Source organism: Poecilia latipinna, unplaced genomic scaffold (genome assembly GCF_001443285.1).
Source record: "Poecilia latipinna isolate Pla-1442-1.1 unplaced genomic scaffold, P_latipinna-1.0 Scaffold130, whole genome shotgun sequence".
Lineage (NCBI taxonomy): Eukaryota > Metazoa > Chordata > Actinopteri > Cyprinodontiformes > Poeciliidae > Poecilia > Poecilia latipinna.
In genome coordinates, this window is record NW_015112746.1 from 457,493 (window position 1) to 468,647 (window position 11,155).

At 38.6% G+C, this 11,155-nt stretch overlaps 1 protein-coding gene and 1 long non-coding RNA gene across 3 annotated transcripts in view; one reads left to right on the top strand and one right to left on the bottom strand.

Moving 5' to 3' along the window:
* The window catches only part of LOC106945150 (uncharacterized), a 16,976-nt gene extending 5,827 nt beyond the window's left edge, over positions 1 to 11,149 (bottom strand). For both annotated transcript variants that reach the window (XR_001424491.1, XR_001424492.1), the window contains exons 1-2: positions 8,972 to 11,149; positions 7,127 to 7,194 (exon numbers count right to left, since the gene is read on the bottom strand). This is a non-coding gene — a long non-coding RNA (uncharacterized LOC106945150). The remainder of the gene's footprint in view (positions 1 to 7,126; positions 7,195 to 8,971) is intronic.
* The window catches only part of LOC106945149 (teashirt homolog 1-like), a 202,801-nt gene that overhangs the window by 140,481 nt on the left and 51,165 nt on the right, over positions 1 to 11,155 (top strand). The gene's annotated exons all lie outside the window — the stretch shown is intronic.

An 11,155-nucleotide genomic window follows, 5' to 3' on the forward strand; every position in this document is an offset into this window, starting at 1 on the left:
AGATCCCCCCAACCACCTCCCCCCCCCCCCCCCCCCCCCCCCCCCCCCGTTTCCCTGTCCTCGATCCACATTCTCTCCTTCATTGTCGCCCTCTCCGTCACTAAAGTTGTCCTGTTTGAGTGGGATGGAGGTGGAGGGGGAGGAGGAGGAGGGGAGCAGACGTATGGGTGGCAGGATGGTTGTCAGGGACGACATGGGTGTCATTCTTTTTGATTAATGGAGCATTGTGACCCTGCCTCTACCCCCTCCCCACACCCTTGCTCTCTCTTCCTTTTCGGCATGCCCACTCACCTCTGTAAAGCCCCCAAGCCAACCCCTCCTCTACCTCAACACCAGGTAAAAATAGATATGGGCCAACTTATGTGAACCGTTTGCATTTATGCACGGTATGATCTGATGGGAAAGAAAGATGGAAACAAAGAGAAGGGAACTAAACGGAGAATTAGAAAGAGGGCTGGAGTGATGGAAGACAGGAACCTCAGAGAAGAAGAGTAACGAAAAAAAAGAAAAGAAAAGTAGATCGAAGATGAGAAGAAATGGGCATGCTAAAGGAAAGAACCAGAATTCAGAAGACGTCACCTAGCTAACCTTCACATCATGTTAAGTCAGCTGATATTAATTAGTTGAGTGAGTCTGAGCAATTAGGTCAGTAGTTTAAGAGTGTGTGTATGTGTGTGTGTGGATTTTTTCCACTTCTGTTTCTATCAAGATTGCTGCACTAAAAGAGGATATATTTACAGCAGGCTCCACATTTATTAGTAACCCTACGTAAAGATGTGTTAAAAACCCTGGAAATAAATGTATCCTTCACTGCTGCAGCAAAACCTAACAGTTTAAAAATATATATATACCTTTACTTTGAGCAGTTACTGATCTCAACAGAATAAATGCAACTGAAGTTTTACTTAATGTTTCACTGATTTTAACTGATCAGTGAGTGGATAAAATCCAAACGAGTCCTATGGGGAATAAATAGAACTTGATTCAGACGCCCAATTTGTTTTAGCAGCTCTTCAAAATGCAAAAAAGGCTACACGAAAAAACCAGCAGACATATATTGTGTTGCTATTATTTAGTACATTAAAAAGTTCAAATGTAGGTCGTTGGAAGTTAACAGAGGTCCTTAACATTCCCCTACCAATGTTAACCATTTATGTTTGTGCCACACAAGTCATTTGTGGAACCGTCATTTTGAACATAGGAAAATAGGATGTTGTTATTATTTGCACCCTTACATCTATTTTAAGCGATTGGACAAACTTTTTTTTAGGATTCCAATTCCTAATCTGTAATCTGGACACCACCAACGCCGACCCTACCACTGCTGTGAGTCAAAGTGAACCTCCCAACTGATGCGCCACAATCAGCTGATCCAAAGTAAGTCGATAATAACATTGTACCAAATGTCTGAGGAGGAGTTGTGACCTATTTAAATTTTGCTTTAGCTTACAGTTTCACAAAATATTGTGAGCAAACAGCTGGCTAAAATCTGGGCTGTCACTTTCTAAGCTCTCACATTGCCAGGTGTACATCAGAAGCTAACTTCAGTGTTGCGCTATCCTAAAATAGCTGTAGTCTGATTAAAAAAAAAAAAAAACAGCTAGCAAAAAACTACTTTCTCAGGATGAGATCTATTATTTGTACTTTGTTGCCTCAGTGACAAAAGATCAAAGATCATGTCGGCTTGTCAAATGTGAACAGAGTGAATTTCTGCTTCGTTTTGCACTCTGTATGTAATGTTGCCTTTCACCATCTTTTCCTTTTCCATAAAGATAAATAAATCATTAAGAGCTCTTCGTACAGCCTGTCAACAGAAACCACTGAAAATATCTCAGTTTTGGAAAAGAAAGGACACAGTCAAGGTCAAGCTTTTCACCATTTGGTTATCCGTTCTTGGTACATTTTTTTTTTTTTTTACTGCTTTTGAGTGAAACAAAAGTTTAATGGATATGTAAATAATGGAGTTCAGCATGTTCACTATGTAAATATTCTCCAGATAAATTAACGAAAGATGACTTTATTATTAGAGAAGAACAGAGTCATTTTAAATTCTGTTTGTACCTCTCGCCCCTTTTCCATATCGATGAAATCATATTAATATAAGGTTTTTGAACTTATTGCATTGTATGTTGAGGGTTGGATTTCCATTGGACGGCTTATTAACTGGTCTAATCTTGATGGCAGACATTATTTTTGTGCAGAAAAACTCTGGAAAGATTGTAAGATTTCAACGTACTGAAGTCCACACCTGTATTGTACAAGTCTGTATAAATCTGTATTCATATTCTGAATGGAATGGTCTGGCGTCCTGATGGTGAGGAAGGTGAAAAGTTAGATTTTGCTCCTGCATTAAAATATGAAATTAGTTAGAATTTTTTTCCCCCCACAATTGTGAGTAATTGTACAGTAAATGACTCTGTACCTGATGACCAGAATATGCAGCATGTTCAGCGGTGAGCTTGTAAGAGTCGTCTCTCCAGGAGTCTGGTCTTAAGAAGGTATCGTAGCTTTACCAATAATAAATGCACAAACATTTCAAAGACGGATCTCGCTTATTGCTTTTATCCCAATCCTGTGCAATTCAACATCAATTAAATGTTTAAAAATGTTGATGCATTCATTACAAAAACCTACTGTAAAGTACTGCCATGCATCCCGAGCTGTGATGCCAGTTTGTGGAAAAGCAAGGTCTGCTGTGTGGTGTGTGTTGGTGAAGATCCATTTAAAACAGTATGAGCGTAGGGAACCCCCTCAGACAAATCCTTGAACCAGTAAAGGCTTACAAAAGATCATATTTAACAATGATGGCTATATATTTTCCTTTTTGCAATTAAAGAGTCCCTCTGTGTAATTTAATGCTTCTTTTCAAGTGTCGGGTCCCCCGAGACTTGGCCTGTAGCTATGCCATCGCTCTTGGTGATTATCATTAATGAATGTCGGCGAGGACCATCCCTCAATGTGACTAGAGAGGAAACACAAGCCCTAATTAAAGGTTCCTATTCATAAATATACGCCTGGAACTGCACAGATCGAGCGGCACCCAGGCACACAAGTCATGTTAATGTCAGGAAAGCACATTTTTTAAGAGCATTTTCTCCCCTAATGTGCGGCACACCAGCGGCTGTGACAGATTTCAGCAGTCGAAGCCCCAGCGAGGGGATCTGTGCAATTTGAGATTCGCAGATTTACATTTAAGTATAAAGCCCAAGATTAGGATGCTCTAATTTGACACACAAGAGGACTGATGACAAAAAAAAAAAAAAAAAAAAAGATTTGACTTCTAGCTGTAGTCTTACAGTTTAGCTGAGAATTACGATACATTTTAAGGATGTTATTCTCAGAGACTTTTGTGCGATTTCCAATGAGGAAGGCTTAACAGAGCGTCTGGAGATGAGGCATCGTGTAAGGTTTAGAAAATGAAAATGTTTAACAGGTTTACAAGATGTCACTGGAAATGAAAATAATCCCAGTTGCTCGTGTTCCCTCATACATTTGAATTTGTCATAAACACAATTTGTTACATTTTGATGTTTAACAAAAAGAAATTATGGGATATTCTTATGCAGAAAAGATCATGGTAATGTTGGGAATTAAACTCTGCTTGACAAAAAGAAACTCAACTCAAACTTGTTAGGAAATAGAAAAAACGATGCTCGAAAAGATAAACATTTGGCTCCTTCTCTTTCATCCTTAATGGCAAAAAAAAAAAACTGCTAATTGGAGTGCATGTGTCAGTGAAAACAAAAGCCCAGGGAGGAGGAGAGGGAAGCATGAGTGTGTATGTCAAAGAGGAAATGTGGAGATGTCATTTTGTTCAGCCCAGCAGGATTTTAAGCAAAGTCGTTCCAGGAAGCAGGAAATTTGTCTTGTAAAAGTTTGGGCTGTGGTGCGACACACTGGGAATCATGTTTTTTTTTTTTTTTTTTTGTATTATTTTACAATAATACCTCCTGTATAAACCACTAAGAAATAGTATTAACATTATTAATTAATCTGTGATCCCTTTATAAATCAACACTAACCAGCTGTAACACCCACATGCTGTTATAAATGGTTAGCCACTGATGATAACCAAACATTTCAGCTGCATATTATTGATTAATTAAGGCTTTGGGGTTCAATTGTTACATTGTTTTTAACAATGTATCTCAATAAGACTCTTTAAGGAATGTATAAATAGTTAATACTATTATAAGAATTAGTTAATAATAATATTAACCCATAAGGCACATTTGACAGTAATGCAGATCCATGACACTATTCCAATCTTATACTAATGTACTGAAACTACTCTTTACTGATCTATGAACTCTTTCCAGTGTTCAGACACTTCTTTTTTTTTTGTAAAATATTACAATTAGACTATCTTTAAACTGATTCAAAACAGTCATGATCCTGATATTCAAGCTGTAAAGCCTTTATAAATCATCAATAAATATTTGTAAGCCAGCAAGGAGTCACTGAAACCAATCTATTCATCCATGCATCATCTTCTGCTTACCCAAGATGGAGTCATGGGGTAACAGGAGGGAAACCCAAATATCAACAGTGATATTCCAGCTCATTCAGTCTAAGGTTGTTGATGTTGTTGCGCCTTTAAGTCGTCATCAAATAACCTTCCAGTAGTTCCTTATGGAAAACTGAAAGTCCTTTCTTATTGCCATGAATGTCTTCCATGGCCCAGATTTTGCTTCTGTAACCACAGACGTTGCAGTCCGTCTGTCCACCAGGTATCCGAGTGCTGTTTCCCTAAAGATAAACCTCAGCTCTTTATCACCGCTGGTGTCCACAAGCATTAGAACAGGCAGCAATGATCTCCAGGCCAGAGTTCATAGAGGTTGCAATGGAGGTTCTGAACATGATACATTTTGATTTCATGTCCCCAACCCGTCCACAAGAAGTGAGTTGAAGATATTCCAAACTTTTTTTGTTAACTAAATCCCCCATTTGTTTGGATTTACCAGATTTTTCCATCAGCCTCTCCTGCCACCTGATTCAACTCACTACTAGTGTTGGATCCAGTAGTGTGTTGTACATCTTTTTCTCTCTCTCTCTCTCTCTCTCTCTCTCTCTCTCTCTCTCTCTCTCTCTCTCTCTCTCTCTCCACCTCAGGGTTCAAGACATGACATAGAAGATTTGCTTACATGGTTACAGACTTGTTCATTAACTTTGCCCCAAGTAGCTCAGTACCAGAAACACTTGTGAACAAACCTTGTTCTGGAACTATGTGTTCATTATGGACATCTTGAAGTCCAATGGAAAAATACAGCTTAGATTTAGACAAGGGAAGCCATCGCTCCCTTTCACATCACTCTAGGTAACGCCGTCATACCCCACATGAACAACAAAGTCCCCTAGGACCACCACAGAATCCCCCATGGCACCCAATCACTACACCATCCAAAGATGAAAAGAAACAGAGCAACCTAAATTGCTGTTTGGTGCAAAAGCCCAGGAAATAGTCGAATTCAGCATAAAGCCACAAACAGGTGAACCTTTCAATCACTGGGGCAAACTTTAACACAAATGCACTCAATTGGATATTTGGGAGTATCCCCATACCTGCCTCTCTACAGAGCAATTTCACTGCTAGTTTATTATTCATTTATTAGGATAAGCTATTCTTTCTGCCTCATCTAAAGGTATTGCTAAACAAACTGAAGTTTCTTTTTCAGTGTCTTCGTCTCTAGGAGGTTTGAATCTTTTATAATAAACTTGTATCTGTCACTACAGTTCTGCACTTATTCACATCCTTTCATCTAAACTGGCAGTCCAAAAAAAAAAAACAGCTTGGTTAAAAAAAGAAAAAAAAAACTTTTGTGGGGAGGATTACAAACCTTTAATTGCATTGTCAAAACCCCACAGAGACGCATCGTCCCAAGTCACATTTAACAAGTAAATCTCTAGAAAATATTTAAAAAAAAAACCCCTTCTTTTCTTTCTCTTGGTCTCCATACTCGCAGTATATGGCACTTTAATTACGCAGCCTTATCTCGTAGATGTGGAGATAGAGCTCATGTCAAAGTTAGAGCCTATTCTTTATTAATTTCTTAGTGTATATTCCTATATTCAGCCTGTCAATGGATGAAATCTGATAGGACCCATCACTGATTCAAGATCACTCAAGATTAGAAAGAGAGGTATTCTCATAGGATGCAAAAAGGAGCTGTTACGGTATTTAAAGTTTCTTATGAGGGGTTTTTGATTGTGTTTAACCTCCCGAGTTTCTTTGAAAGGAAATCTGTGGTGCGGTATTTGATGATGCATGCGAGAATAGCCGAGAGGATTCCAAATCAGAGAGTTAGTGCAGCAAAATGCTTGGGTGATTAGCCACAGGCTAACATGTCTGACTCCGGATAAATTAGTCATTAACATTAAAAGGAAGGCATTAAATAGTTTCTTTCTGTTTGATGTTATTTCAATGTAATTTCCTGTAACTCATCCGAAAATACGTATATTTTTTTAGCTAATAACATGGCAGATTTGTTTGCAAAATGTGTTTCGTTAAACCACCGAAAAAGGTTTTTGACTCATTAGCTGCTGTCAAACACAAATTAAATCAGCCGCAGTGTTTCACTGTGTTGTGTTTGAATAAAAAAGAAATAAAAAAAAAAAGGGGAGGGATCGTTGAAGCACGATAGTGTGGAGCATTTGATGAAAACTACAGGATAAAGGAATGCAAAATAGTTGCAGAGATGATGAAAAGGTAGCAAAGATAAAGAAACAGAAGAGGGAGAAGTTTGAAGCATTTCTTTTTGTCTTCGTTTGAATTGTGTTTTTCGGCGTCAGAAGCAACGCACAATGGCAAGTGTGAGGAATCAAAAAAAAAGAAATGTGAATGCACAACATCAAGGCACAAACACGTTGGCTTTATTCTTTCACTTTAAATGCTCGTTAGGCTTTACAAAGATTTTTTTTCGTGCTAAACAAAAAGGAAGAAACTGAATTAAAGAAAAAATCCTAAAAAAAAACACAAAAAAAAACAGCTCTACACTTGTCAAAAGAACAATTTGTGATTTTTATGTATTTATCTTTTAATCACAGGTTTGCTCTAATTACATATTAGAGCGAGAAGGAGCATGTTTACAAGTAAAAATGTGACAGCATCCACCCTTTCTTTTCTCACCTGATTCGACATCCTGCATGCAGGACTTCTCTGCAGTGTGTCTTCTCCTTTGCATGAATGTGTCAGAGCTGCGGAGACAGAGGGACAGGAACAAAACAGGTTCCGCTTTAATGTATGTGGATATATACATGACGAGGACACGCATGTTCTCGCCCGCTCTAAGGGGACGGGGACAGAGGGGGGTGGGGTAGTGCAGGAAACGAGGGTGGGGGGCTCCGTGTCAACATGCTGTGACCGTGCCACCGTGGTTACACAGGGGGTTCTTCATGTGTAAAAGCAGAGGGTGACGGGAAACAACCGGAACGACTATTCACGGATTGTGTTTTGGCTTTTGTGTCGGTCAAAAGCCAAAACACACACCACCAATTTAAAGGTGGTGTGTGTTTCACACACGTGTCACACTCAACATGCTGAATGTCTAGTTGTGGAGCGTGTGAGTGTGTTTCTGGTGCAGAGGACTGTGAAAGTGTCAGCTTCAAGGACAGAAAAGCTGTGAATTGAATTACAGCACACAATTATTGTCTTAAAGGTTACAGTTTGGATTATTTGTTTTAAACTTTTTAAATCATTTGTGATTTATCCTGTTGTGGAAACTGGCAAGTTTAGTCCAGGAGGCAAATCAACAGACATCTGCCTTGTATGTTCTCCTGTCTTTTCCATTTTGAAGACAGCCTAGTGTCTTTATATGTGACAGTTTTATCTCCTAGGAGAACTTAACAAATCAATCACTAATTAAGTGTTTGAAAACACTCTGATCAACTTAAAAAAAAAGCAATATACAAATTAAAAACATTGCTTAGTTAAACTTATTTTGAAAGGAAGGTTAGTGCTAAAAATAATTGTGGATTTTGAGTTTTTGCATAAACAATTTTTTTGTTCTCATTGAGAAATTTATCTCCCATTGATTCAATGTACTTAATTAAAAGTAGGATTATTCCAAAATTTTTCAGTGTGGATTTATGCTGCTGCAGTAAAAGTTGCATTTATTTTAAGGCTTTTTATGCATTTTCACCAGGATGACAATTAATGCAAGGCCTGCACTGTAAATACAAAGTGCATTACAGCAAACTGCACACACATAAAGAACTTTAGAGAACCTTTCTATTAAGAATACATCCTAACAGCAACTTAGTGGTAAATAGCAATGGCCTGAGAATCAAACTCCACTTCCCCACCACACACACACACACACTCTCTCTCTCTCTCTCTCTCTCAACCAACTACTGGCCTCAGATCATGTTTAACACAGTTTGTTCTTTCTGCTCCGTATAAACTTGCGCTGTGAGGGTGATCAAATGTCAATTGCAAATTTTAATTCCCGTTACTATTTAATAGATTTTGCAGAGAAAACACGTTTGCAAATTAACATCGCAAGATGAAATATTAGCTGTGCAGTTGTCCTTTATTACACGCATAAAATGAATGCTCTTTTACTTTACGCAGTAATCCCTGTTACTGGAAGAGCAGCAGAGCTCAGTTTTCTGACTTTAAATTAGAAAACGTGTGATCCAAGATCCGATTAAACACAAAGCGCTGCTTTTCAGGAAGACGCGCGCTTGAGCGTTGGCTAAACCCCGAACATGATCTGATCCACGGCAGTTCCTTCTGCGCACTTTTGATGGAAACGTCGGTGACGTAGGTCGGCTTCATCAATCAGCGCGCAGGCCCCTTTGACAGACACATGTTGGGGCGGTACTCTGCCGTTTCTTTTCCCTGCCACATTAGAAGCTGCGTTGGTTATCTTCTTGTGCGCGCCGCGATCCGGTTACGCGCACGGACAGCGGACAGCAAAAAAAAAAAAAAAAAAAAAAAAATCTGCCGAGGGGAATAAAAGCAGAAACTCACCAGAATTAGAATTGGAGAAAGTTTTGACTCCGTTTCTGTAAGATTGGAATCCATGAAGCTGGAGGAATTAAAAAAAAAATAAAATAAAGAAAGTCCGATGCGTGATGCGCACAGCGCTAGATTTCATGCCATCCAAGTGATTATTTAAAGAGAAAATAATCTGATCTCCCCTCTACTTTTTCTCTCCCTCTTAACCACCGTCACGTCGCCTCATTTGAAACAACATATTAAGGCTCAAGTTGGGGGCTCTTTATAAACACTTTATGGTAGATAATAGTTTGGACGTAGAGGAGGCTATTAATGGAGTCTCCAGTGGCTCCAGAGCCCCTCCCCTTCACCAGAAGCCTCGCTAAAAAGGTGTAACGAATCGATCTGCAGCCTCCTTTGTCCCAGTAAAGAGGTCACTGAAAATATACACAATGTTTTCTTTTCCTTTCCTTTTCTTTTCTTTCTTTTTTTTTTTTTACTGTGATGCAGAGCAGCTCTGAAGGAACTCTTGAAACTTGTGCGCAAAAGAGAAAAAGAGTGTTTTGGGAATTTTTACAAAGTGCTTAAAAAAGCTTTATGTAGTAAAAGCAAGCATGTGTGTCAGATCTGTGATCTCATTAATCATCCAGATCTATTAGTTAAAAAAAAAAACAGAAAAAAAAAACAATTGCTAGCAACAAATAATGGGTTAAATTAGGTTTTACACTGTAAAACGTGTTTCTTTGAGGTTATTAAATTCTAGTCAATAAAATTATTCCAAATCAAATCCAGCAGATAGGTTTTAAAACTCCTTTGTAACGACTGAAATCTTAGGCACAGTTTACATTTTTCTTAGAAATTTGGACAATTTACAGCAAAAAAAAAAAAAAAAGAGTTAGGTTGATATACGAGTTGAATTATAAATCAGCATCAACTTTGTGAAAAGCAGTGGCTGGTAATGAAACTTGTTGGGAAAGCTGCTTTGTTTGAGCAAGAATTTAAGTTTGTGTCCTATACTTTAACTAGATCTCACAACAATTCCCCAAGCATGTGGTGACAGTGGAAAAGAGCCACCCACTTTTAACCAGAGGGATCTTCCAGCAGAACCAGGATCAGCATGAACGACGAGAGGCTGACAAGACGAGAAGCAACCCAGAAAAATCTGAGGTGCTGAAACAGAAGTACATTCAGAATACACAGAGATAACTGCAGTAATAGTGAGCAACTTTTAAAAAGTGGTTGGCATGTAACTATTCTTAATTGTTTTCTTATTAACTAAGAATATAACTATAAGTTAAATGGCAACCAGTTAGCTGGTAAACTTATACATAATTTCTGTTTCAAAATTGACAAAAAATATAAGCAAATAAAATGCATATACCGATATCATTGGATAAATGATTTGATTTGATTCATCAGAGTAGTTAATTTTTAGTCATAGCAGATTAGTCAAATGTCAGCTGATGTATTTGAGATAAAAACAGGAGACAATAAAACTGCAGTGTACCTCAACTTTGGGGGGAGGAGGAACAGAGATGTTACAAAATGCACTGAACAACAATAGTTACTATAAATGAGATGCTATTACAACAATTAAAGTGAGCATAGATTAAGAATCCTAATTTTAGAATAGTAGAATTAAACATAAAAACCTACTTATGATTCAGACAACTGGTGTAAAAGTAATTTGATCACAACAAAAAATACCTAAAATAAGTCAACGTGTTTGTACACATGCATGTAGGCTACAGTGAACTTAAGAAATAGGTTATGAATAAATCACATTACTCTCATAATAAAAGGAAAAATGATACTCAAATCCTCATAAAATAGGAGCATAAACTGACAGCGAAACAAACTTTTTTGGGGGGGCTGTTTCTGTGTTTCTCCCGGCGCCACTCATTCTTTTGTCTGAGCGCGGTTTCCAAAGGTGCGTCCATGCTCCTCTTCTACGCGCACGTCAGGGACGCACCTCTCCTCAACCCCTGCTTAGGTAAAAGGAGAGCCATCCCTCCTTACAATAATTAGAGTTGCAGATTGACAGGTGGGCTCTGACTGTCAGGGTGACGCTTGTCGGAGGGGTGGAGTAAAAGAAGGAGAAGGGCCCCGGAAAGGCAGCTGGATGCGTCTTGTCTGTCAGTAGCAGCCGTCTGAAGGCGATGTGCGCACATTTTTTTTTTTGTGCGGGAGACTATCCAGGGGGTTCGGGGGGGTGGG